Genomic DNA, 25,591 nt, shown 5'->3' on the forward strand with positions numbered 1-25,591 from the left:
CCCCCAGGGGGTGCAAAAAGGCTAAATGTGCCCAAAATTATTTGGGGGGAGCAAAGGCCCTTGCCCAAGGGGCCGCTCCCCCCTCCCTGGTGTCTAGTGGGTGGATCCCTGCTTGGGGATCGCCCTCCTGTGGTGATCCCCAAGCAGGGATCCACTGGGGAGGGGTACCATTGGAAAGGGGAGATTCTCCCCTTTCCAACGATACCTCTCTCGTCTTTCTACGTGCTCAGGGGGCTGAGATAGCCCCCTGAGCACGTACAAAGTGAAACCTGAAATGAGCCTCTTGGCTCATTTCAGTTTCACTTTCACTGTAATGACGTTGGCGCAGCATGCGTGCCGATCGTCATTACAGTGAAAGGGGGGGGCGGGGCCTCGGGAGCTGGGGAAGCTCTTCCCCAGCTCCCGAGGCTATTTTGGTTTAAAGGGAATCCCTCTGGTGCCCGCACCATAGAGATTCCCGAGGGAATGCCTCATGACGAGCTGGACTCGTCATGGGCACAGCGCGACTGTGCTCCATGACGAGTCCAGCTCGTCATGGGCATACAAGGGGTTAAGAAGTTACACGTTTTTATCTGCGAAAAGTAATGGACGATGGATTTCGAGTTTTTGGCAAAATCAGCATCGTCTCAGTTTCTAGTGCATTTTTCTTAAATCAATTAACATTAATATTCCCATGTAGATTTCTAATACTAGAAATTGTAATATTTTCTGTTAATATAAAATCATATTTTAGTCTAAAACTTTAAGCTGAATAAACAGAATAAAGTAAAAACCGTCGAGGAGTCAAGTTTTGCTACAACAATATGAATTTATCAGGAAAAGGTCACTGTAATTAAAAGAAAAGACAATGTGAGTAGTGTAAAGGAAAATAAAATTGTTACCTGTCTGACGGCTGTGAGTGTACCGTCCACATCAAAGAGACACAAGACGCTACAATCATCTGTCATTCCAGGGACTATGGAGATCAGCTGCTGCAGAGAATTCTTTACAACTGGAAACTGATGAATGGCATAACTCAACTAGTATTGAACAGCCAGCTGAGCAGACCTCCCCGGCGGTATGGTGGGGACTATAGTTCTACAACCCACTATGAATACAATACGAAATGGCAATAGTAAGGAAGCGAACTACAAATCCTGAATACTAAAGAAAAACTTCCCTGCTGGTATCAAAAGCATGTCAATAGCAGGGAAAGACCTGTCCCGGATTTTAAACATAAAAGTAGGACATACGTTGCAGGAGCGGAAGCTGAGTATAGTTATAGTTATAGACAGTTGAAAAAAAGAGATTCATTTCATCTTTAACATTTATTTTTGCAGATTTACATAGCGCGAGCTCGACCGAAGGTATCGGAGCGCTTTACACGAACACCAGTTATGTAGCACAAGGACACATTCATTTTTGGTATGCATGGGGAGATAAGTGAATTGCCCAGAATCACAGGATGCTGAGCCCACGCGAGGACCGAACCCGGTTCCCCAGCTCCAATTAAAGTCGGCAGCTCTAGCAGTAAAGCAAATAGCAGTACTTTTCGCCTACTTTCAAATGTAAATCAGTCGCGGCTCGGGGGACGCGCGAGGGTGGGGGCTAGGGAGGGTTTAAAAATAAAGTTTAATTAAACAAAAAAAATGAAAACTTACCTGACCGCCGGGTCCGCGTCGCCTCTGCTGTGTGTTCCTGTGCCGGGGTCCGCCGCCGCATTGGCGCCTTCGTGAGTGGCTGGTGCACCGTGGCAACCCTCTCAGCCAATCCAGACGCTGCTCCGGCAGCACCAGGATTGGGTAGGGCATGGACTGTCCCTGCCCATAGGAGAGCGGGGGCTGCGGCAACTGGCCAGTAGCAGCCCTCGCTTGCTCTCATAATGCAGGGCACTGCAGGCTATACTAGTGCGCATGTTCGGGCTGGTCACAAAAATGACCATCCCAAACCTGAACATGTGCACTGGGCCTGCCCTGCTGGTGTCACTCAGTCTGTGAACAACAAACACAACCCTCTAGTGCTGCCCGACACCCTTCAGCAACGTGTCCTCCTGACTGACTCAGGCCGGCCGGTGAAGACGTCAATCTTCCTCCGTGGTCCATGTGGTTAGTGGAGCAACACCCCAATGGACGCACCGCCCCTGTACACACACAAGATAACCCCTGCTCACCCTCTTGGTAGCTTGGCAGAGCAGTGAGGCTTATCCCAGAGGCAATGTGTAAAGCACACCACAAAAAAGAGACTCCACACAAGGTTATATAAAAATATCCTTTGTATTGTAAATAAAAACACTTTAGACCACAATCAAATAAATCACGTTGCCAATCAGGCGATTGTCATGACATCACTTAGATCATAAATCACTTTGCCATCAGGCAATGGTCACAACATTACAAGTTAGTGAAATCCAGTAAATCCTTATATGTAGCACATCATACAAAACACCATCACTGAGCACATAAATACAAATTCCTGAAGTAATAACCGTGTTCCTGACCCTGACCCTGCAAGGCAAAAAATATATACATCATAAATTAGGGAACAAAATGCTGCATACCTCATTAGAAACTTATCATCTGCCGTAGGCTTATCAACAACAAGTCACAGGAACCCCTCTGCCCCTTTTATATATGATATGGCACACAGAGAGAGCCTAGCTGTTAGAATAGCACATATGTAGGCCGGAAGAACATCAGTGTGCCTACTAGTAGGGATACGACAATCCTAGATTCCTAACAGAGTGCAGGGACACTTGCCCTCCTATAACGGACAATACGGTAATTCATGGAAAGTTCCCTATTCCATGAAGCAGGGGCCTCCATCGAAGATTCCACATGGGTGGGCATCCAACCAGAAAATGACCCCAAGGTATGTGTACACCACGGGTGAGGGGGCACACATACTGTACAGCGCTGTGGAGAGACCTCGCTGACCCCCCCCCCAACAATAGGTAAGAGCAGAGCTGCCCGCGATCACACGGTGCAGCTGCAAGTAATGCCAGGGAATGCATCATAGACCTCTCCAAGTCTTGTGCGGTTGCTACGGGTGGGGCCGGGACCTCGATTCCTGCCACTCCTGGCAGAGCTAGTAGGGTGGCTGCCCACGATTGAGCGATGCAGCTGCCATGCAGTGAAGCTCAGGCATAGTCACCAATCACTGGGGGCTGAGCGGGTTAGGTTGCAGCCATAGACTGCAAAGACAAAAATGTGCCAGAGCTCCTCCTCGCTTGCCGGGCACTATCAGCAGCCACTGCCGTATTTCTTCTCTCCGGCCCTGGCCACAACACCCAGCCGGCAGGACTCCTCTCTGGGCTGGGTCCTTCCGCGTCCTCTATGACGGCTGACCCCACCCCTCTGTGACATTGGCGCTGTCCTAGCAATGCAGAGGAACTCCCGGCCAAGATTCTTCACTGCCTGGGTGCCGTGATAGTTTGCAGCCTGGGGCACCGGCTGCAGATAAAAATGCGGGAACACAACAGGCCGCCAAGGAGAAGGAGAGCGCTTCTTCCCCTCAGCTCTCCCCTTCCATCACTCAGGAAGCACTGGGAGAGTGCAGTGCGGCAGGTGCTGCCGGGCAGACCAAAGCACTTCTCGTGCGCTTACACTTCAGAAAGTGAAGAGGGACAGAACACAATGCGCTGGTCACTTGGTCAGGAGGAATAGAAGTGCTCACCATGCGTGTGAGTTTACAAGGACCAGGGGCATAACAGCACTCCTGGGTGTGTACTGGGGTACACCAGCAGGGTGCAGGCAAACAGACCAGAACAAGGGTCCTCAGAGCAAAGTGGCAGTCTTCATTTTAGCCCCACAGGCAGCAGGTTAGCACTTTCAGAGTAATCAAGTCCCAAGGTGCTTCCTCCTAGCAGTCCAGCAGTCCTATGGTGTAGAAACGAGCAGCGTCTTGTTACAAGTCCACAAAGTGTCTCAAATCATGGTGTCACAGCCCCTGTACTTATAGTTCAAAGGTTTTTGTTCTGGGGCACTTCAAGCAACTTTCAAAGTGCACAACACCCCCATTCAATCCCATGTTCTGGCTCTAGACACACTGCAGGAAGGTGGAGACAGCTTTGTGAAAGGCAGGCACAGCCTTATTCAGGTGCAGATGCAGCTCCTCCCACCACTCTAAATGCAGACCAGGTCTATTCAATCCAGCGCTGAGTCACCTAGGAAAGGCATGAGACACCTCAACACCCCTTGTGAATGTTTAGAAAGAATGCACATCCTCTTCTCCTGTCAGTCCAAACCAAACGGTGAATTCACAACCAGGCAAGGCACAAAGAGTAATAAGCACACAGAAATACCCACTAAGAGTGGCATTTATAAAATATTAATAACAAATGTGCTTCCTCCAATAAGAAGGATTTATTACTACTATTCCAAACATACGAAACATGGCCACGCTACCCCTTTCATATCAGAGATTACCACTGAAACACATATCAGGGAATTCCCAATGCAAACATAGGAGAGGGCAGCCTCACAGCAGTGAGAAACCAAATAGGCTGTTTATCACTACTAGGACATGCCACATAACAAAGACACATTTCCTACCTTTTGCCTACATAACACCCTGCCCATGGGGTTACCTAGGGCCTACCTTAGGGGTGACCTATATGTAGTAAAAAAGGGAAGTTTGTTTTTGACATGGCAAACACTTTAAGTGCCACAGCACTGAGGCAGTAACCTGCGTGTGAAGGACCTGCAGCAGCAGAGGCCTGAGAAAGGTTTGAAAGGCTACTTCTGTGGGCGCTGCAGGCTCACTAGAAGCATTTAATTTACAGGCCCTGGTTATACAGGATACTACTGTACAAGGAACCTGCAGGTAAATTAAATATGCCAAACAGGTGTAGACCTATCTTACCAAGTTTACAAGAGAGAGCACATGCACTTTAGAACTGATCAGCAGTGGTAAAGTTCCCAGAGTCATAAAACCATCAAAAACAGGTCAGAAAAAATACAGGAGGAAGGCAAAAGGTTTGGGGATAACCCTGCAAGCCCAGTTCCAACAATTGAGATTATACTGAAGCCCTTCATGTGACAGAACGACCCTTCATGGAAGTTTTTATTTTTGATGTCCTCCACCCTTGTGGGGGATTTATCTACCTATCCTGCTTTTTCTCCAGTCGGTATACCATGTTGATTGACAAAGTATATGCCTCGCGGCCATAGTAAATGGAGTGCCTGGTTCATAGGCTGTTTACTGTATTGATTGACACAATGAAACCTTTACTATGTTCATAGACATAGTAAATAGATTGTAGAATGTACCTACTACGTGGTATGGTTTGTATGATGCAGGTCAATTTAACATGATTCAATCATGGCCCAAACCACAGCACCCCCTCTTAGCAAAAGATCCCTGGCCAACCCCATTAAATGTATTAAGCCTCCCTGCCTTGTGAATGGCAGCGCATGGATTCAGGATGGTGTGAGCCCTGTGAGGTTTGTAGAGCTGTGGTTTGTTCCTGCTGTCATACCTGCAGCCAGTGGTTGACAGTCCTACAATCCATATCCATAATCCACTTGGCTAAACCCCTCTCCCACTCCTATCTTAGACCTCCTAGTTCCTCCTACTCACGGCATAATTAGGATCGACAGAACCTGGAAGTTGGGCGGTGGCCTAGCTTGTATTCACAGAAACACACTCTTGATCTCTCAAGTTGAGTCCTCTACTCCTTCCTCCTTTGAATACCTTTGTCTCAGCATCTCAAGCAAGAACCTACCGGTCTGTAAACTTCACTCCTTCTACCATCCCCCGGGAGACAAGCTTCCCTTCATCGAGCAACTAATGGAAATCATCTCTGCCAATGTTGCTTCAACCAAGGCCCAAATATTCCTCAGTGATTTCAACCTTCACTGGTCTAACCCCAATGACCTCGCTGTATCCTGCCTTAAGTCTTTCTTAAATGATCACGATCTGACTAAGCACTGTGACCAACCAATCCATATTAAAGGAGAAACTTTAGACCTCATTATCTCCAAAGAGCAGACCATCACCTTGGATTCCATTACACCGTGTGACTGGTCCAACCACCACTGCTTCCTCTTTTATATCAACAGGGCGATGTCGATGAGGATGGCTCCACCAACAAAATTAAAGATATGGAAAAGGGACCTCAGATCAATAGACTCCGGTGAAATAGCGGCCCACTGTAATTTGGCCCTCGCCTCCCTAGCTGACCTGGTTGAGGTGCAGTCACTCACGACTCCTACAATACGACCATCTCCAACATCATGGATGACATTGCTCCAATCCAACAAAAAAATGCCTCAATAAAAGTAACTAAAGTCAGGTATAATGACAACTTAAACACGGAACGCCGCAACCTTAGAGCACTCGAACGTTCCTGGCGATCCAATCCCTCTTCGGAACAACTAAAACTCCTTAGAGAGGCTAGGAGCATCTACAGCAAACAAATCAAGAGCACTAAGTCTAACTACTTCAGACACCAACTGGACCAAGCGGCAAACCGCCCCAAGAAACTCTTCGAGTTGGTCAAACAGCAATCAGTAGTAGGTTCCAACCACTCTGACCATGGTGGCACCCCTCCCTCTTGGGACGAACTTGCTGCTTTCTTCACGGAGAAAGCAAGACTCATCTCCATTGACCTCGCCTCTAAGAAGGCTCTATTGTCCTCCTCCAGGGACATATCATCCCATGACCTCTCAGGACATCACAGATCTACCAGCCTGATCAACAAGAACAATGCGTCATGGTGCACTTTTACTCCACTTAGTGAAAAAGACATCTACAAGATCCTTCTGAATATCAACCCATCCAACCACTTCAGTGACCCGTTACCCCCGGCCATCTTCAAAGAAATCAAGAATGTACTCATCCCCACCTGGACAAGGATTGTAAAAGCCTCGCTTTCACAAGGTACGATCCCCGCTAGCCTAAAAGCAGCTCAGGTATCACCTATACTAAAAAAAACTAACGCTGAAAAAGCGGATCTCAATAACTTCCGGCCTATCTCCAACATCCCCACCCTAGCGAAACTCATAGAAAAATCCGTACAATCCCAACTTTGCGCGCATATAGAGAATTTCCAACTCCTTGACCAGCATCAGTCAGGCTTTCGGAAGGGGCATAGCACCGAGTCGGCGTTTACTCATGTCATGGATGACTTGTTAAAAATGCTTGACCAAAACGAATCCTGCCTCCTGATCCTCCTTGACCTTTCTTCTGCATTTGACATGGTTAATCATGACAACCTCCTCGCCACTCTGAAAAATAGGATGGGTTTTTCTGGTCAGGTGCTACAATGGTTCTCGTCTTTCCTCCACCACAGATCTCAAAGGGTCAAGGCAAACCACTCTCTCTCCCAGCCCTCTCCAGTTCGCATGGGGGTTCCCCAAGGATCCGCCTTATCTCCGATCCTCTTCAACCTGTTCTTGGAACCATTAGCTAACTCTTTAAACTCTTCAAACACTCTCTTCCATATGTATGTGGACGATGTGCAACTCTATTTGAAAATCTCTTCCCCTGAAAACATCATCTCTCTCAATTCGACCCTAACGTCTACCCAAAACTGGTTAACTAAGAACAATCTTCTGCTCAACACCTCCAAAACGGAATTCCTGGTCATCTCCCCTCCGAACCACACCCCTAAGCTTGACCTCTGGTTGAATCACCTCACTGCCTTCAACTGCACTCCTGTTAGAATCCGGGGTCTCTGGTTGGCGCAGGTATGCATTGCGACAAGCAGGGGCCCTTTCCGTTAAGTCAGGGCGTAGGATTACCTCTTTAAAAATAACCCCTGCTCACCCTCTAGGTAACGTGGCGCGAGCAGTCAGGCTAGATTCCAGAGGGCAATAGGTTAAGCGTTCAAGTTGTCCCACAAAATAATTACCACCCCACCACACAAAGACACAAGGCTGTATTTATATCAAAATAAAGTTCTTTATATATAAGATCTCTTCAGGCAGGATATCAAAAATACAGTCTATTACTTCAAATAAGGTTCCAGTTACTCTTAAAGGCTTAGAGGCAGTCCACAGTTGTTAAAATGGCACAGTTCTGTTAAAAATAAGCTTCTTGGGGGTATTGTACGCTTCGTAGCGCCTCAGGTACGCTTCGTACAGCTATCTGGGTACGTCGTGCCGTTTCTCACGCTTCTCGCATGAGTACGCGTATGCCGGCCGTGAACCGTACGGACCATACCTACGTAGGTACGCGTCGTACACGTTCGCGGCTTCTCTTGCCAAATCCCACGCTTCCCGCGTGAGCGCCGGCAATGTTAAAGATACTGTACGGACCGTACAGATGCAGGGACGCGCCGTACACGGACAGCAGCACAGGTACGGCTCGTACAAAGGCAAGTACGGGTCGTACCAGCACACAAGTCTCAAAGTACTTCAAAGGCAGGTGCGGCTCGTACGAAGGCAGGTACGGGCCGTACTTCAGCGCGAAAGTCACAAATACTTCAAATGCAGGTATGCGCCGTACGAAGGCAAGTACGGGCCGTACTTCACGCGCAAAAGCCACAATATCTTTGGTCTTCAAGGAGGGATGTTCACTGCGGTCTCGGGGTTCCCCGGAGAGGTGTCCCACGTCGCGTTGTCGTCCTTCACAGTCAGAGGGCGGCGGTGCTTCGTGGTACACCCGGGGAGGGTCGCAGCCACACGACAAAGTTCAGAGGAGGGGGAGGCAGCTCCGGGGCAATTCCTAGCGCATTGCAGCGCTGTCGGCTTCTCAGGAGATCACCAGTATGTCGCAGGTCCTTGCGGTGATCTCGGCGGCGCGGGGTCGCCAAGGCTCGGTGCGCAGACGCTCAGGTTCCTTTCCTTACGGTGCGAGCTATGGCTCGGAGGGGCAGGTACTTGCGTGCTAGGACCAGGCAGACAGGTCCTTGCGGTGCTCGTGGTAGCCCCAGGTGGCAGATGTCGCGGTGCTGGGAAAGGGAGAGAGGCACACAGGTTCTCTGGGAGTCAGCGTCACGGGATCGCTTCCAGCCACTTCTCCTCTTCTGGGGGAAAGGTAGCGCCCACTGTTCCTGGGGCGCAGATCAGGGGGCAAGTTCACAAGCAAGCCCTTGGAGATTGTTTAAAAGCGCAAGTTGAATCAAAGTCTTTTTCTGTAGTCTTTTCCTCTCCTTCCAGCAGACAGGCACCCACTGCAGGCCAGTCTCTCAGGCAGAGAGACAGTACTCCTCCTTCAGCTTCTCCAGGTCCTTCTCCTTCAGGCAGAGGTTTGTCTTGGCGCAAACAGGATCTGATTTCTTAGGAATTGAATTGAATTGAATGTAGATTTGTAAAGCGCGATTGCTGCCCCAGGGGCGTCCAAGCGCTAGGTGTGCAGATGTGATCAATGAGGAGGTGATCGGGATCAGGGAGATTGTGTGAACAATAGGGTCTTCAGTTGTTTACGAAATGATAGCAGGTCAGGGTCTGAGCGAAGTTGTAGAGGGAGAGAATTCCATAGCTTGGAGGCATTTAGGGAGAACATCCTACCTCCGGTTCTGGCTCTTTTAACTTTAGGCATTGAGGCCAGGAAGGCCTCCATAGATCGGAGAATCCTGCTAGGGCGGTAATGGGTAACTAGACTGTTGCTAATTGCTGGGCTCTTATTCCAGAAGGCTTGGTGGGAGATACATAGTGCCTTAAATGCAACTCTCTGTTTCACCGGGAGCCAATGTAGTAGCGGGGCTCCTTCTTTTATGCACCAATTCTTTTGTTCTTAGTCGCCAGGGGGCCTGGGCCTGGCTCAGTCCAGTTCTGGAGCACTTTGTTGTGGTGACTCTGCTCTTTCCTTTCAGCAGCAGGGCAGAGACATCAGCCGCTCCACAGGGGGCGGAGCCGGCATTGTGGTGGCAGAGCACAGGTCTATTCAGAGTCAAAGGTGTACTCCTCCCACCCATCCTGGTGTAATCTCTCTACCCACCACCTGGCAGCCAGCCTGTCTCCTGGAATTCCCCAGCCCTGCTCTTCCCTGTTACTAGGCAGAACACACACACACAGCAGAGGCGGACTGAAATGGCCAGGTCAGTAAATACTAACTTTCTAAAAGTAGTATTCACAAACACAGGATATTAAAATAAACTTTACTAAAAGAAGTATTTTATTATTCTGAGTTCAGGCATACTAAACTTGACTTTCTACCATGCTCTCTGAGTCCACTGGGATTACAGCGTGTAGTAATTCCAGCAGCCCATTCTGGCATATGGAGAGCAGGTAGCCTTCAATAGTTAAAAACGAAAATGGCTGTAATTCACTATTAAGACATGCCACACACATCAGGGCATGTCCTACCTTATGCCTACAATGCACCCTGCCCTTGGGCCTACCAGAGGGGTGACTAATATGTAGTTAAGTGAAGGTTTGGGGACTGGCAAGTAGGTGCACTTGCGCAATCAGCGCAACTGTACCAGACCGCGCGCATGTTCTGAAGTGGCAGACCCTAGACACATTTTACTAGGCCACTTCTGTGGGTGGCACAACCAGTGCTGCAAGCCCACCAGCAGCATTTGTATTTACAAGCCCTGGCACTCCTGGTGCACTTTACTAGGGGCTGATAGTACACCAAATAAGCCAAACATGGACACCAATCAACATCAACATTTTACCGTAGGGAGAGCATATGCACCTTAGCACTGGTCAGCAGTGGGAAGGTGCCCAGAGTCATAAAACAGCCAACACCAGGTCAGAAAAATACAGGAGGAAGGCAAAAGGTTTAGGGATGACCCTGCAAAAAGGGCCAAGTCCAACAACTCCTCTCATCATAGACTCAAGCGACCCTGTGTGGCCTTCCCAAATACTCCCTAGCTCCACTAAGAGCAGCACTGAATACAGCGGCTAGACTGGTTACAGGCACTAAGCGAAACGGGCACATATCCCCAGTCCTAAAATCTCTCAAATGGTTGCCTTATGAAGCACGTATTCAGTTAAAGATTGTCGTTCTGGCGTACAAAGCCCTTCACAATACTCCCAGGTACCTGGCGCAAACACTGGAGCTTTCTTGTGGTGTAAGAGCCTCAAGAAGCACCAAGACTTTCCTCTTGAAACCACTCATCTTTTGGAAAAAGAGAACTTGTCACAGAGCCTTTTCCGGCGCTGCCCCAAAGCTGTGGAACTCTCTTCCACCAGAAGTACGCCGAATCTCTTCAACGACGGCATTCAAATTGGAAGCCAAAAAATTCCTTATGAATAAATTCTTACCCTAATTGGTCTAGGCACCTGCTCGAAGACATCGTTCTTACTTCCATTGGACTATCATTTGTTATGGTTCTTTTTTGTGCAACTGTCCCTGAATATGCGATCATTCCTGTTTTTTTTACTCCTACTTGATGTTGATTTTGCATCTATGTCCTTTCTCCCATCCTATTGTAAAGAGCTCTGATATCCCTTGGGATCTTGTTCATGCTATATAAAACTTTATAAATAAACAAAATAAATAAATATACAAAAAAGCATTTTTGAAATCAGGCTCCTATCTATAACCAGGTTTATCTGAGACTTCCAGTCTCTTCCCACAGACAATGAATTAGCTCTTGCAGCATTTAATTAAAAACGTGATTTCCTTTAAATAATTAACACGGACAAATTGTTCTACTTTGTATTCTAAGGGCCTCATTTACTATATTTTGACAAACAGCAGCGCTGTAAGCCTTCCTGCTGTGCTGCAGTGCATCAAAATAAAAAGGCAGGAATGCGCTGTATGTACAAAATATGGCACATTCCTGTCCTTCTCCCCTGCGCCGGTGCACAAACAGCAGTTGTGCGCCAACGCAGACTCCCTTGTGTCATATTGCAAGGGTACCTGCGTTGCGGGGATGATTGTTTTTGTGCAGGAATAGACGCGTTTCTGCACAAAAAAGTCATTGATGGCATTATCCACTTTCTATGCGTGCTGCAGAATGCCGCATGCATAGAATGAGGAAAAAATGAGGAGAAATAAAAGTATTTTTCCTCATTGCGCCACTCCTATGCCTCCCTGGGGGAGGCGTAGGATTCTGATGCATTCCCAGCTTTACAAAACTTTGTAAATCTGGGAATGTGTGAGGTCCCATGGATGTTTCGTGAGAGCACACACAACAACACCCATGGAACGCCCCTTTTAAGGCAGAGTATTCCGTTAAAGGGGCCCATAGTAATAAGGCCATGAAAAGTCACGCACGGTGACTTTACGTGGCCGTGTAAATATGGGCAAGCCCATTGCGCTGCCTGTGCGTCTAAAAGAAATTAGGCACTGGCGGCGTCAGGGGCTTGTAAATGAGGCCCTAAATGGGGTGATGCCATTTTAGACACCACGCCTTATATGGAATATCAAGAATGCTACTATCTGCAACAATCGTATATGTAAGTGGTGGCTCATACGTACCAGAGAGGAGAACTTGTAACTTATAAAATAAAGTCCATGTATTCTTCCACCGGTCACTAATTAAAAAAGAAAAATAAACATCAAGTTCGAGGGGCTCGAGTTGGAAGTTCATAAAACATTTCTTCATTGAAATTCCAAAATAAGTTATTTCAGTTTTTTATTTTGTATAATTCAACATTTTTCAATTGTAGAGCATCAGGAAAACACATGCTTCTTGATACAAACAGTCCTACCTCAGAACCATTAATACATTATAAGTATCTCATTTAATTTGCACAAAGTCTGATCTTGAGAATTGGTCACAAGTGCTCTCTTTAGTCCAAACTCCGAATGCGACATCTATTTTAGAAGTTACCTAGCAACAGTAACCAGGGAAGTGCCTTCAGCCCAGCCATTTGGTAGGATGTCCACCACAGCAGTTACTCTGAAGGAAGAGAATGTTTGGAGGACTGCGGCCAGCTGGTTTTGATGACCACCAAAAGTTTTGTTTTACAAAAGTAAGCTCACAAAGAGGTAGTTTATTTTTAAAAATCAAGCAAATAATGACCCCAAAAGCAGAGATTTTTTCTTTGGATGTGGTGGTTATTATTTTTATTCCGTGTGTGATTGTCAGTTTTGTCCTGGTGGTGAGTGGCAGAAAAAAATTAAACATCACACCTTCAGCCCTAAATTGGGCAAGTGGTCAGATTCTTTACTCTGGCAGCCCCTACTCTCAGTAAGTTGTCCGATGCCAGAGCCAACGGGGGCTCTGCCACTGAAAAACATGAGAGCCTGCACGACTCGGATTTGAGCGGGTAGAGACCAAGGGTGTGGTGGGCAGGGTACTCCCTCATGCTTGTGACACAGTACCGAGTCTGCCAAACTCTAACTCTGGCGCTACGTTTTCCCACCTCTTCTGAAGCATACTATTACATTTGAAAAACAAAAAATTGTAAAGTATCAATGATGTGGTAAAATCCCCCAAAAAAGCATACAAATAACCCTGGTAACACACAAGTTGATTTTAATAAAAGAGGCAAATTTCATCCAGAGAAGTTCTTATCTAGTATATGCAGCTACGGCCCATGCAGGTAAGAGGGGTGGGGCAGTGGGGCCGGGTAGGAGGGATTTCGACGATGAGGGAAAATTAAATAAATAATTAATGTTCTCTCGTTGCCCTCTGTCGAAATCTGGTGGGGCGGTGGGGGGTTCGACAAGGTAAAATTAAATAAATAATGAATGTTCCCTCATAGTCGCCTGTCGAAGTACAACACCCCCCCCCCACCCCCCCCACCCCCCAACCCGGCCACACCGCTCTTACCTGCACAGGCCGCGGCTGGATAAATGTGAAAGTAATTGACACAAATGTAACTTAAAAGCTGCATTTAAACCTGAACACAGCATGCCATCTCCAGTGAGTGACTCCATAATACGGATAGGCATTATCATCCAGGGAGCCAGCTGGGGAGCTTGTTTCAGGCTTCCCACCTCTTATTCTTGCAGCACCGCAAGTTCCTTCGATTTTCTGGGGCTCTTTTGTTATTCTGACATGTTTTCCTCCAAGCAAGGAAAGGATTTATAACAAACAATTGTCATCTATCCTACACCCCCATTTGCTTTGTAAAGTTAAACAAGTGAACCTAATGCCTCCCGCCTCTTCTCTCCGTGGGCGGAGTTTGCTCGCTGATAGCTCAGCGCTGTAGCGATATCGAAGAGCCCCTGTCTTTGTTCTGGGCAGAATTTCAACAGGAATGTTAAAATGCGATGGCACCACTGCTGCTGTGTGGAGGCGGTATTGAATGTATGAACAATATACATACTGGTTAGGGAAGGAGCAGTGGCAATGGCTTCTTCTCAGGGCATTAACAGTTGTTAATTGCCTGTCCCTCAGCTATGCCTTTGAGTCACAGTCTAGGAAGCATAAAGAGGAGAATGGCAATTAACAGCTGTTGATAGGTTACAGTAGAAAGATAATATGCTCTTAGCCCTACTACTTTATCCAAATTGACATACTCACTCTCTCAAGCTGCTAAATTTACATACTGGATTTAAGGACCAACACATGAAGATCTGATCGCAAACCAAACAGTGATGCCTGGTGGTCGGACGAAACCCTTACCTTGATTGCAAAAGAGTTGATGAATTCCATAGATAAATGTAAAGATGATGGGTGGGACAACCTTTGCACGCCTCCCTTCTTTTGCAATTTGAAATGCATTGCAAAGTGCACTCTGTGCTTCGAAAATACAATTTTGGCTCGCAGTGCGATTTTTAGGTCTCGCGTGCGCTGCAGCGCAAAGCGCTGCCCCGCCTCCGCGAAAGATTTTGAAGGAGAGGATTTTCAGAAAAGGGATTTAAGCCCCACCCCTCATTTCCATTGGCTGGTATCACCGTTTATGGTAAAAGGTGGCCTGCCATTGGAAATTAGCTTTCTGGGCTGCCTCCCTTTGGCTTTTTGTTCCGGCCCACTCGGACTGGCTTGCCTGCTTCAGGGCTGTTGTGAATACTTTTCTTATCTGCTTGTTTATTTAACAAGCAGATAAGAAAAGTCTTCACTCTGTGAAGCAGGCACAGAGCTCAGAGGCCATGGGGTCACAGGGAGGACAGGGGACTCTTTGTTTTCCTGCCTAGGCAGCAATTACATTAGCCGTCATACCTAAATACAGTTGGGCACTGATGAATATTGGCTTGCATTGCATACCATTGCATAGCATAACATAACATAACTTAACAAAACTTAACAAAACATAACATAACCTAACAAAACATAGCCTAGCCTAACACAACATAACATAACAAATCATAACATAGCATAACAAAACATAACATAGTATAGCATACCATAACATAGTATAGCATAACATAACATAGTATAACATAACATAGTATAACATAACAAAACATAGTATAACATAACAAAACATAACAAACCATAACATAAAAAAACAAAACAAAAACATAACATAGCAAAACAAAACACAGCACAGGACAACACAACACAACCTAGCCTAACACAACATAACACAGCCTAGACTAACACAACATAACATAGCCCAGCCTAATACAAAATAGCATAACAAATCATAGCATAGCATAACAAACCAAAAAATAGCATAGCATAACAAACATAGCCTAACACAACAAAACAAAGCATAGCATAGCAAAGGAAAACAAAACATAGCATAACATAGCAAAGCACAACAAAACATAGCATAGCATAACAAAATAGAAATAAAACATAGCATAGCATAACAAAACACAACAAAACATAGCATATGATAACCAAAACATAGCATAGCATAACAAAACAAAGCATAGCATAACAAAACACAACAAAACATAGCATAGCATTACATAGCATAGCATAACAAAACACAACAAAACATAGCATAGCATAACAAACATAGCATAGCATTATAAAACAAAGCATAGCATTACAAAACACAACAAAACAAAGCATAGAACCACAAATAATAGCATAGCATAACAAAACAAAGCATAGCATAGGAAAACACAACAAAATATAGCATAGCATAACAAAACATAGCATAGCACAACAAAACACAACAAAGCATAGCATAGCATATTAAAACATAGCATAGCATAACAAAACGTAACATAGCATAGGATACCAAAATAAAACATAGCATAGCATAACAAAACATAGCATAACAAAGCATAGTATAACACAACACAACAAAACATAGCATAACAAAACATAGCATAGCATAGCAAAACAAAACATAGCATAGCATAGCAAAATACAAAAAACAGCATAGCATAAGGAAACACAACAAAACAGAGCATAGTATGGCATAAGAAAGCACAACAAAATATAGCATAGCATAGCATAGCAAAACAAAGCATAGCACAACAAAACATAGCATTGCATAACAAAACACAACAAAACAGAGCATAGCATAGGATAGCAAAACACAACAAAACAGAGCATAGCATAACAAAACATAGCATTGCATAACATAACACAACAAAACATTGCATAGCATAACAAAACACAACAAAACATAGCATAGCATTACAAAGCATAGCATAGAAAAACATAGCATAGCATAACAAAACATAGTGTAGCATAACAAAACATAGCATAACAAAACAAAACATAGCATAGCATAACAAAACAAAGCATAGCATAGCATAACAAAACACAACAAAATATAGCATAGCATAACAAAACATAGAATAGCATAACATAACAAAACAAAGCATAGCATAGCAAAACACAACACAACATAGCATAGCATAACAAAACATAGCATAGCATAACAAAACACAACAAAACATAGCATAGCATAACATAACAAAAACATAGCATAGCATAGCATAACAAAGCATAGCATAGCATAACAAAACAAAACTTTGCATAGCATAGCATAACAAAACACAACAAAACACAAAACATAGAATAACAAAACAAAACATAGCATAGCATAGCAAAACACAACAAAACATAGCATTGCATAACAAAACACAGCATAGCATAACAAAACACAACACATAGAATAGAATAACAAAACACAAAACATAGCATAACACAACAAAATATAGCATAGCATAACAAAACATAGGATAGCATAACAAAACACAACACAACATAGCATAGCATAACATAACAAAAACATAGCATAGCATAGCATAACAAAGCATAGCATAGCATAACAAAACAAAACTTTGCATAGCATAGCAAAACATAGCATAGCATAACAAAACACAACAAAACAAAGCATAGCATAGCAAAACACAACACAACATAGCATAGCATAACAAAACATAGCATAACAAAACACAACAAAACATAGCATAGCATAACATAACAAAAACATAGCATAGCATAGCAGAACAAAGCATAGCATAGCATAACAAAACAAAACTTTGCATAGCATAGCAAAGCATAGCAAAACATAGCATAGCATAACAAAACACAACAAAACATAGCATAGCATAACAAAACAAAACATAGCATAGCATAGCATAGCAAAGCATAGAATAGCAGAACAAAACAAAAAACACAGCATAATAAAACACAGCATAGCAGAACAAAACATAGAATAGCATAACAAAACACAAAACATAGCATAACAAAACAAAACATAGCATAGCATAGCATAGCAAAACATAACAAAACATAGCATTGCATAACAAAACACAGCATAGCATAACAAAACACAACAAAACATAGAATAGCATAACAAAACACAAACATAGCATAACAAAACATAGCATAACATAGCATAGCATAGCAAAACATAACAACACATAGCATTGCATAACAAAACACAGCATAGCATAACAAAACACAACAAAACATAGCATAGCATAACAAAGCATAGCATAACAAAACAGCATAGCATAACAAAACATAGCACAGCATAACAAAACAAAGCATAGCATAGCATAACAAACATAACATAGCATAGCATAACAACACGAAGCACAGCATAGCAAACCACAACAAAACATAGCATAGCATAACAAAACATAGCATAGCATAACAAAACACAACAGAACATAGCATAACAAAACATAGCATAACAAAACAAAGCATAGCATAACAAAACACAAAAAAACAAAACATAGCATAACAAAACATAGCATAGCATAACAAAACAAAGCATAGCATAGCAAAACACAACAAAATATAGCATAGCATAACAAAACATAGCATAGCACAACAAAACACAACAAAGCATAGCATAGCATATTAACCCCTTCGCTGCTAGGCCTTTTCCCCTCCTGTGCTAAGCCCTTTTTGGGCTATTTGAGGTAGTGCGCGCTTAGGCCCCTGTAACTTTTTGACCACATTAGGTATCCACGCCAAATTTGCGTCCTTTTCTTCCAACATCTTGGGGATTCTAAAGGTACCCAGGGTTTGTGGATTCTCCTAGAGGGGTCACAGAAATTAGTCAAAATACAGCAATTTTTTTTTTTTTTTGTGAAAAATGTGAAAAACGGGCTGCAAATGAAAGCTTCTGGGTTTTTCTCTGCAAATGGTATCAAAAAAGGGTTTGTGGGGCTGAAATCACAATTTCTCCAGCTTTTAGGGAATGACAGACTTTTGTTAGAAAACCAACATTTTTTACACAGTTTTGGCATTTTTCTGGGACATACCCTATTTTTGCTATTTTTTGTGCTTTCAACCTCCTTCCAGTTAACGGTAGAAAAGGGTAACAAAACAATAATGGATCCTGGAAAGCTATACATTTTTGAAAAGTAGACAAAATTCTGAATTCAGCAAGGGGTCATTTGCGTAGATCCATCAAGGTTTCTTTATAGAAATTTACAGGCAAATATAGGAGAAATTAAAAATTTGTTGAAAAAAGCAGCCTCTTGAGTCAACGTTTTTACCTGTAACTTCTTCGAATTATGACATCTCTTTGAAAGCAATGTACCGTTACATCCGGTAGACCTTCCTGGTTGTGTGGACATATAGGACTTGTAGGTTCATCAAGAGCCCAACGAACCCAGAGTAGAAAAATGAGCAGCATTTTGTAATGTTTTTTTTTTTTGGTCCGGGTATATAGCAATTATTGTGGGAAAATGTATACTTGGAAAAATCGGTATGAAAGTCACCTATGTATTTCTGAAATGGGAACAAATTACAGAGTTCAGAAACAGTGCATATTTGCACATTTTCGAAATTGGGAATACTCATATTTGCATGACAATTATTGGTCATTTTTCAAAATGACTTTTTTTTTACACAATGTCTTTCATTTGGAAGGGAGAAATGCATCAAAAATCAACAGGTAATAACAGTTGCTTTACAAATTTGAACTACCCTAAGTCTCCCGAGAAAAATGGTACCTCACTTGTGTGGGTAGGCATAGTGCCCACGACAGGAAGTGGCTCAAAACCTAAGGTGAACACACCACATTTTCACACTGAAAATTTACACTTTTTTTGCAAAGAGTCTAGCTGTAGTTTTTGAACCCTAGCCCTGCCGGCACCTAGGGAAACCTAGCAAACCTATACATTTTTGAAAACTAGACACCCAGGGGAATCCAGGATGGGGTGACTTGACTGCCTCCCACCATGGTCTGTTACCCAGAATCCCTTGCAAACGTAAAAAATTGAAAAAAAAACCACATTTTCCCCACATTTCTGTGATGCAAAGTTCTGGAATCTGCGTGGATCCACAAATTTCCACCCACTCCGCGTTCCCCAAAGTCCTACGAGAAAAATGGTACCTCACTTGTGTGGGTCGGCCTAGTGCCCGCGACAGGAAACGGCGCAAAACGCAACGTGGTTTTGGAGTGAAAAATGACCCTTTTTTTGGCAAAGTGACTAGCTGTAGATTTTGTACCCTAGCCCTGCCGGCACCTAGGGAAACCTAGCAAACCTATACATTTCTGAAAACTAGACACCCAGGGGAATCCAGGATGGGGTGACTTGACTGCCTCCCACCATGGTCTGTTACCCAGAATCCCTTGCAAACGTAAAAAATTGAAAAAAAAACCACATTTTCCCCACATTTCTGTGATGCAAAGTTCTGGAATCTGCGTGGATCCACAAATTTCCACCCACCCCGCGTTCCCCAAAGTCCTACGAGAAAAATGGTACCTCACTTGTGCGGGTCGGCCTAGTGCCCGCGACAGGAAACGGCGCAAAACGCAACGTGGTTTTGGAGTGAAAAATGACCCTTTTTTTGGCAAAGTGACTAGCTGTAGATTTTGTACCCTAGCCCTGCCGGCACCTAGGGAAACCTAGCAAACCTATACATTTCTGAAAACTAGACACCCAGGGGAATCCAGGATGGGGTGACTTGACTGCCTCCCACCATGGTCTGTTACCCAGAATCCCTTGCAAACGTAAAAAATTGACAAAAAAAACACATTTTCCCCACATTTCTGTGATGGAAAGTTCTGGAATCTGCGTGGATCCACAAATTTCCACCCACCCCGCGTTCCCCAAAGTCCTACGAGAAAAATGGTACCTCACTTGTGCGGGTCGGCCTAGTGCCCGCGACAGGAAACGGCGCAAAACGCAACATGGTTTTGGAGTGAAAAATGACCCTTTTTTTGGCAAAGTGACTAGCTGTAGATTTTGTACCCTAGCCCTGCCGGCACCTAGGGAAACCTAGCAAACCTATACATTTCTGAAAACTAGACACCCAGGGGAATCCAGGATGGGGTGACTTGACTGCCTCCCACCATGGTCTGTTACCCAGAATCCCTTGCAAACGTAAAAAATTGACAAAAAAAACACATTTTCCCCACATTTCTGTGATGGAAAGTTCTGGAATCTGCGTGGATCCACAAATTTCCACCCACCCCGCGTTCCCCAAAGTCCTACGAGAAAAATGGTACCTCACTTGTGCGGGTCGGCCTAGTGCCCGCGACAGGAAACGGCGCAAAACGCAACGTGGTTTTGGAGTGAAAAATGACCCTTTTTTTGGCAAAGTGACTAGCTGTAGATTTTGTACCCTAGCCCTGCCGGCACCTAGGGAAACCTAGCAAACCTATACATTTCTGAAAACTAGACACCCAGGGGAATCCAGGATGGGGTGACATGACTGCCTCCCACCATGGTCTGTTACCCAGAATCCCTTGCAAACGTAAAAAATTGACAAAAAAAACACATTTTCCCCACATTTCTGTGATGGAAAGTTCTGGAATCTGCGTGGATCCACAAATTTCCACCCACCCCGCGTTCCCCAAAGTCCTACGAGAAAAATGGTACCTCACTTGTGCGGGTCGGCCTAGTGCCCGCGACAGGAAACGGCGCAAAACGCAACGTGGTTTTGGAGTGAAAAATGACCCTTTTTTTGGCAAAGTGACTAGCTGTAGATTTTGTACCCTAGCCCTGCCGGCACCTAGGGAAACCTAGCAAACCTATACATTTCTGAAAACTAGACACCCAGGGGAATCCAGGATGGGGTGACTTGACTGCCTCCCACCATGGTCTGTTACCCAGAATCCCTTGCAAACGTAAAAAATTGACAAAAAAAACACATTTTCCCCACATTTCTGTGATGGAAAGTTCTGGAATCTGCGTGGATCCACAAATTTCCACCCACCCCGCGTTCCCCAAAGTCCTACGAGAAAAATGGTACCTCACTTGTGCGGGTCGGCCTAGTGCCCGCGACAGGAAACGGCGCAAAACGCAACGTGGTTTTGGAGTGAAAAATGACCCTTTTTTTGGCAAAGTGACTAGCTGTAGATTTTGTACCCTAGCCCTGCCGGCACCTAGGGAAACCTAGCAAACCTATACATTTCTGAAAACTAGACACCCAGGGGAATCCAGGATGGGGTGACTTGACTGCCTCCCACCATGGTCTGTTACCCAGAATCCCTTGCAAACGTAAAAAATTGACAAAAAAAACACATTTTCCCCACATTTCTGTGATGGAAAGTTCTGGAATCTGCGTGGATCCACAAATTTCCACCCACCCCGCGTTCCCCAAAGTCCTACGAGAAAAATGGTACCTCACTTGTGCGGGTCGGCCTAGTGCCCGCGACAGGAAACGGCGCAAAACGCAACGTGGTTTTGGAGTGAAAAATGACCCTTTTTTTGGCAAAGTGACTAGCTGTAGATTTTGTACCCTAGCCCTGCCGGCACCTAGGGAAACCTAGCAAACCTATACATTTCTGAAAACTAGACACCCAGGGGAATCCAGGATGGGGTGACTTGACTGCCTCCCACCATGGTCTGTTACCCAGAATCCCTAGCAAACGTAAAAAATTGACAAAAAAAACACATTTTCCCCACATTTCTGTGATGGAAAGTTCTGGAATCTGCGTGGATCCACAAATTTCCACCCACCCCGCGTTCCCCAAAGTCCTACGAGAAAAATGGTACCTCACTTGTGCGGGTCGGCCTAGTGCCCGCGACAGGAAACGGCGCAAAACGCAACGTGGTTTTGGAGTGAAAAATGACCCTTTTTTTGGCAAAGTGACTAGCTGTAGATTTTGTACCCTAGCCCTGCCGGCACCTAGGGAAACCTAGCAAACCTATACATTTTTGAAAACTAGACACCCAGGGGAATCCAGGATGGGGTGACTTGACTGCCTCCCACCATGGTCTGTTACCCAGAATCCCTTGCAAACGTAAAAAATTGACAAAAAAAACACATTTTCCCCACATTTCTGTGATGGGAAGTTCTGGAATCTGCGTGGATCCACAAATTTCCACCCACCCCGCGTTCCCCAAAGTCCTACGAGAAAAATGGTACCTCACTTGTGCGGGTCGGCCTAGTGCCCGCGACAGGAAACGGCGCAAAACGCAACGTGGTTTTGGAGTGAAAAATGACCCTTTTTTTGGCAAAGTGACTAGCTGTAGATTTTGTACCCTAGCCCTGCCGGCACCTAGGGAAACCTAGCAAACCTATACATTTCTGAAAACTAGACACCCAGGGGAATCCAGGATGGGGTGACTTGACTGCCTCCCACCATGGTCTGTTACCCAGAATCCCTTGCAAACGTAAAAAATTGACAAAAAAAACACATTTTCCCCACATTTCTGTGATGGAAAGTTCTGGAATCTGCGTGGATCCACAAATTTCCACCCACCCCGCGTTCCCCAAAGTCCTACGAGAAAAATGGTACCTCACTTGTGCGGGTCGGCCTAGTGCCCGCGACAGGAAACGGCGCAAAACGCAACGTGGTTTTGGAGTGAAAAATGACCCTTTTTTTGGCAAAGTGACTAGCTGTAGATTTTGTACCCTAGCCCTGCCGGCACCTAGGGAAACCTAGCAAACCTATACATTTCTGAAAACTAGACACCCAGGGGAATCCAGGATGGGGTGACTTGACTGCCTCCCACCATGGTCTGTTACCCAGAATCCCTTGCAAACGTAAAAAATTGACAAATAAAACACATTTTCCCCACATTTCTGTGATGGAAAGTTCTGGAATCTGCGTGGATCCACAAATTTCCACCCACCCCGCGTTCCCCAAAGTCCTACGAGAAAAATGGTACCTCACTTGTGCGGGTCGGCCTAGTGCCCGCGACAGGAAACGGCGCAAAACGCAACGTGGTTTTGGAGTGAAAAATGACCCTTTTTTTGGCAAAGTGACTAGCTGTAGATTTTGTACCCTAGCCCTGCCGGCACCTAGGGAAACCTAGCAAACCTATACATTTCTGAAAACTAGACACCCAGGGGAATCCAGGATGGGGTGACTTGACTGCCTCCCACCATGGTCTGTTACCCAGAATCCCTTGCAAACGTAAAAAATTGACAAAAAAAACACATTTTCCCCACATTTCTGTGATGGAAAGTTCTGGAATCTGCGTGGATCCACAAATTTCCACCCACCCCGCGTTCCCCAAAGTCCTACGAGAAAAATGGTACCTCACTTGTGCGGGTCGGCCTAGTGCCCGCGACAGGAAACGGCGCAAAACGCAACATGGTTTTGGAGTGAAAAATGACCCTTTTTTTGGCAAAGTGACTAGCTGTAGATTTTGTACCCTAGCCCTGCCGGCACCTAGGGAAACCTAGCAAACCTATACATTTCTGAAAACTAGACACCCAGGGGAATCCAGGATGGGGTGACTTGACTGCCTCCCACCATGGTCTGTTACCCAGAATCCCTTGCAAACGTAAAAAATTGACAAAAAAAACACATTTTCCCCACATTTCTGTGATGGAAAGTTCTGGAATCTGCGTGGATCCACAAATTTCCACCCACCCCGCGTTCCCCAAAGTCCTACGAGAAAAATGGTACCTCACTTGTGCGGGTCAGCCTAGTGCCCGCGACAGGAAACGGCGCAAAACGCAACGTGGTTTTGGAGTGAAAAATGACCCTTTTTTTGGCAAAGTGACTAGCTGTAGATTTTGTACCCTAGCCCTGCCGGCACCTAGGGAAACCTAGCAAACCTATACATTTCTGAAAACTAGACACCCGGCGGTTTCCAGGGAGGTATGGCTTGCGTGGATCCCCCAACGTTTCCTTACCCAGAATCCCCTGCAAACCTCAATTTTTGCTCAAAAAATCACTTTTTTCACACATTTTGGGGTGGGAAAGTAGTGGCATCACCGGGCTCACACAAATTTACCACCACCCAGCGTTCCCCCAGGTCTCCCGGTAAAAATGGTGCCTCACTTGTGTGGGAGGCCCAAGTACCCGCGGCAGGCAAGGGCCCCAAACGTAGTGAGGCGACCTCAAGATGGCCTATCGCCAAATCACCTGGTTTTGCAAGGGGGGTCACTTTGGTTTTTGGCCCGGTGCGCGGCGGCCATCTAGGGAAACCTACCAAACCCAGGCATTTTTGAAAACTAGACACCCGGCGGCTTCCAGGGAGGTATGGCTTGCGTGGATCCCACAACGTTTCCTTACCCAGAATCCCCTGCAAACCTCAATTTTTGCTCAAAAAATCACTTTTTTCACACATTTTGGGGTGGGAAAGTAGTGGCATCACCGGGCTCACACAAATTTACCACCACCCAGCGTTCCCCCAGGTCTCCCGGTAAAAATGGTGCCTCACTTGTGTGGGAGGCCCAAGTACCCGCGGCAGGCAAGGGCCCCAAAGGTAGTGAGGCCACTTCAAGATGGCCTATCGCCAAACCACCTGGTTTTGCAAGGGGGGGTCACTTTGGTTTTTGGCCCGGTGCGCGGCGGCCATCTAGGGAAACCTACCAAACCCAGGCATTTTTGAAAACTAGACACCCGGCGGCTTCCAGGGAGGTATGGCTTGCGTGGATCCCCCAACGTTTCCTTACCCAGAATCCCCTGCAAACCTCAATTTTTGCTCAAAAAATCACTTTTTTCACACATTTTGGGGTGGGAAAGTAGTGGCATCACCGGGCTCACACAAATTTACCACCACCCAGCGTTCCCCCAGGTCTCCCGGTAAAAATGGTGCCTCACTTGTGTGGGAGGCCCAAGTACCCGCGGCAGGCAAGGGCCCCAAAGGTAGTGAGGCCACCTCAAGATGGCCTATCGCCAAACCACCTGGTTTTGCAAGGGGGGTCACTTTGGTTTTGGCCCGGTGCGCGGCGGCCATCTAGGGAAACCTACCAAACCCAGGCATTTTTGAAAACTAGACACCCGGCGGCTTCCAGGGAGGTATGGCTTGCGTGGATCCCCCAACGTTTCCTTACCCAGAATCCCCTGCAAACCTCAATTTTTGCTCAAAAAATCACTTTTTTCACACATTTTGGGGTGGGAAAGTAGTGGCATCACCGGGCTCACACAAATTTACCACCACCCAGCGTTCCCCCAGGTCTCCCGGTAAAAATGGTGCCTCACTTGTGTGGGAGGCCCAAGTACCCGCGGCAGGCAAGGGCCCCAAAGGTAGTGAGGCCACCTCAAGATGGCCTATCGCCAAACCACCTGGTTTTGCAAGGGGGGTCACTTTG

At 45.6% G+C, this 25,591-nt stretch overlaps 1 protein-coding gene and 1 long non-coding RNA gene across 2 annotated transcripts in view; one reads left to right on the top strand and one right to left on the bottom strand.

Annotated features, from left to right (window-relative positions):
- Nucleotides 1–14,478, bottom strand: part of LOC146868651 (uncharacterized) — a 40,096-nt gene extending 25,618 nt beyond the window's left edge. Inside the window, exons 1-2 of the long non-coding RNA XR_014966331.1 lie at nucleotides 14,396–14,478; nucleotides 12,298–12,353 (exon numbers count right to left, since the gene is read on the bottom strand). This is a non-coding gene — a long non-coding RNA (uncharacterized LOC146868651). The remainder of the gene's footprint in view (nucleotides 1–12,297; nucleotides 12,354–14,395) is intronic.
- The window catches only part of DBH (dopamine beta-hydroxylase), a 451,213-nt gene that overhangs the window by 398,644 nt on the left and 26,978 nt on the right, over nucleotides 1–25,591 (top strand). The window lies entirely within an intron of this gene.

Source organism: Triturus cristatus, chromosome 1_2 (genome assembly GCF_964204655.1).
Source record: "Triturus cristatus chromosome 1_2, aTriCri1.1, whole genome shotgun sequence".
NCBI lineage: Eukaryota > Metazoa > Chordata > Amphibia > Caudata > Salamandridae > Triturus > Triturus cristatus.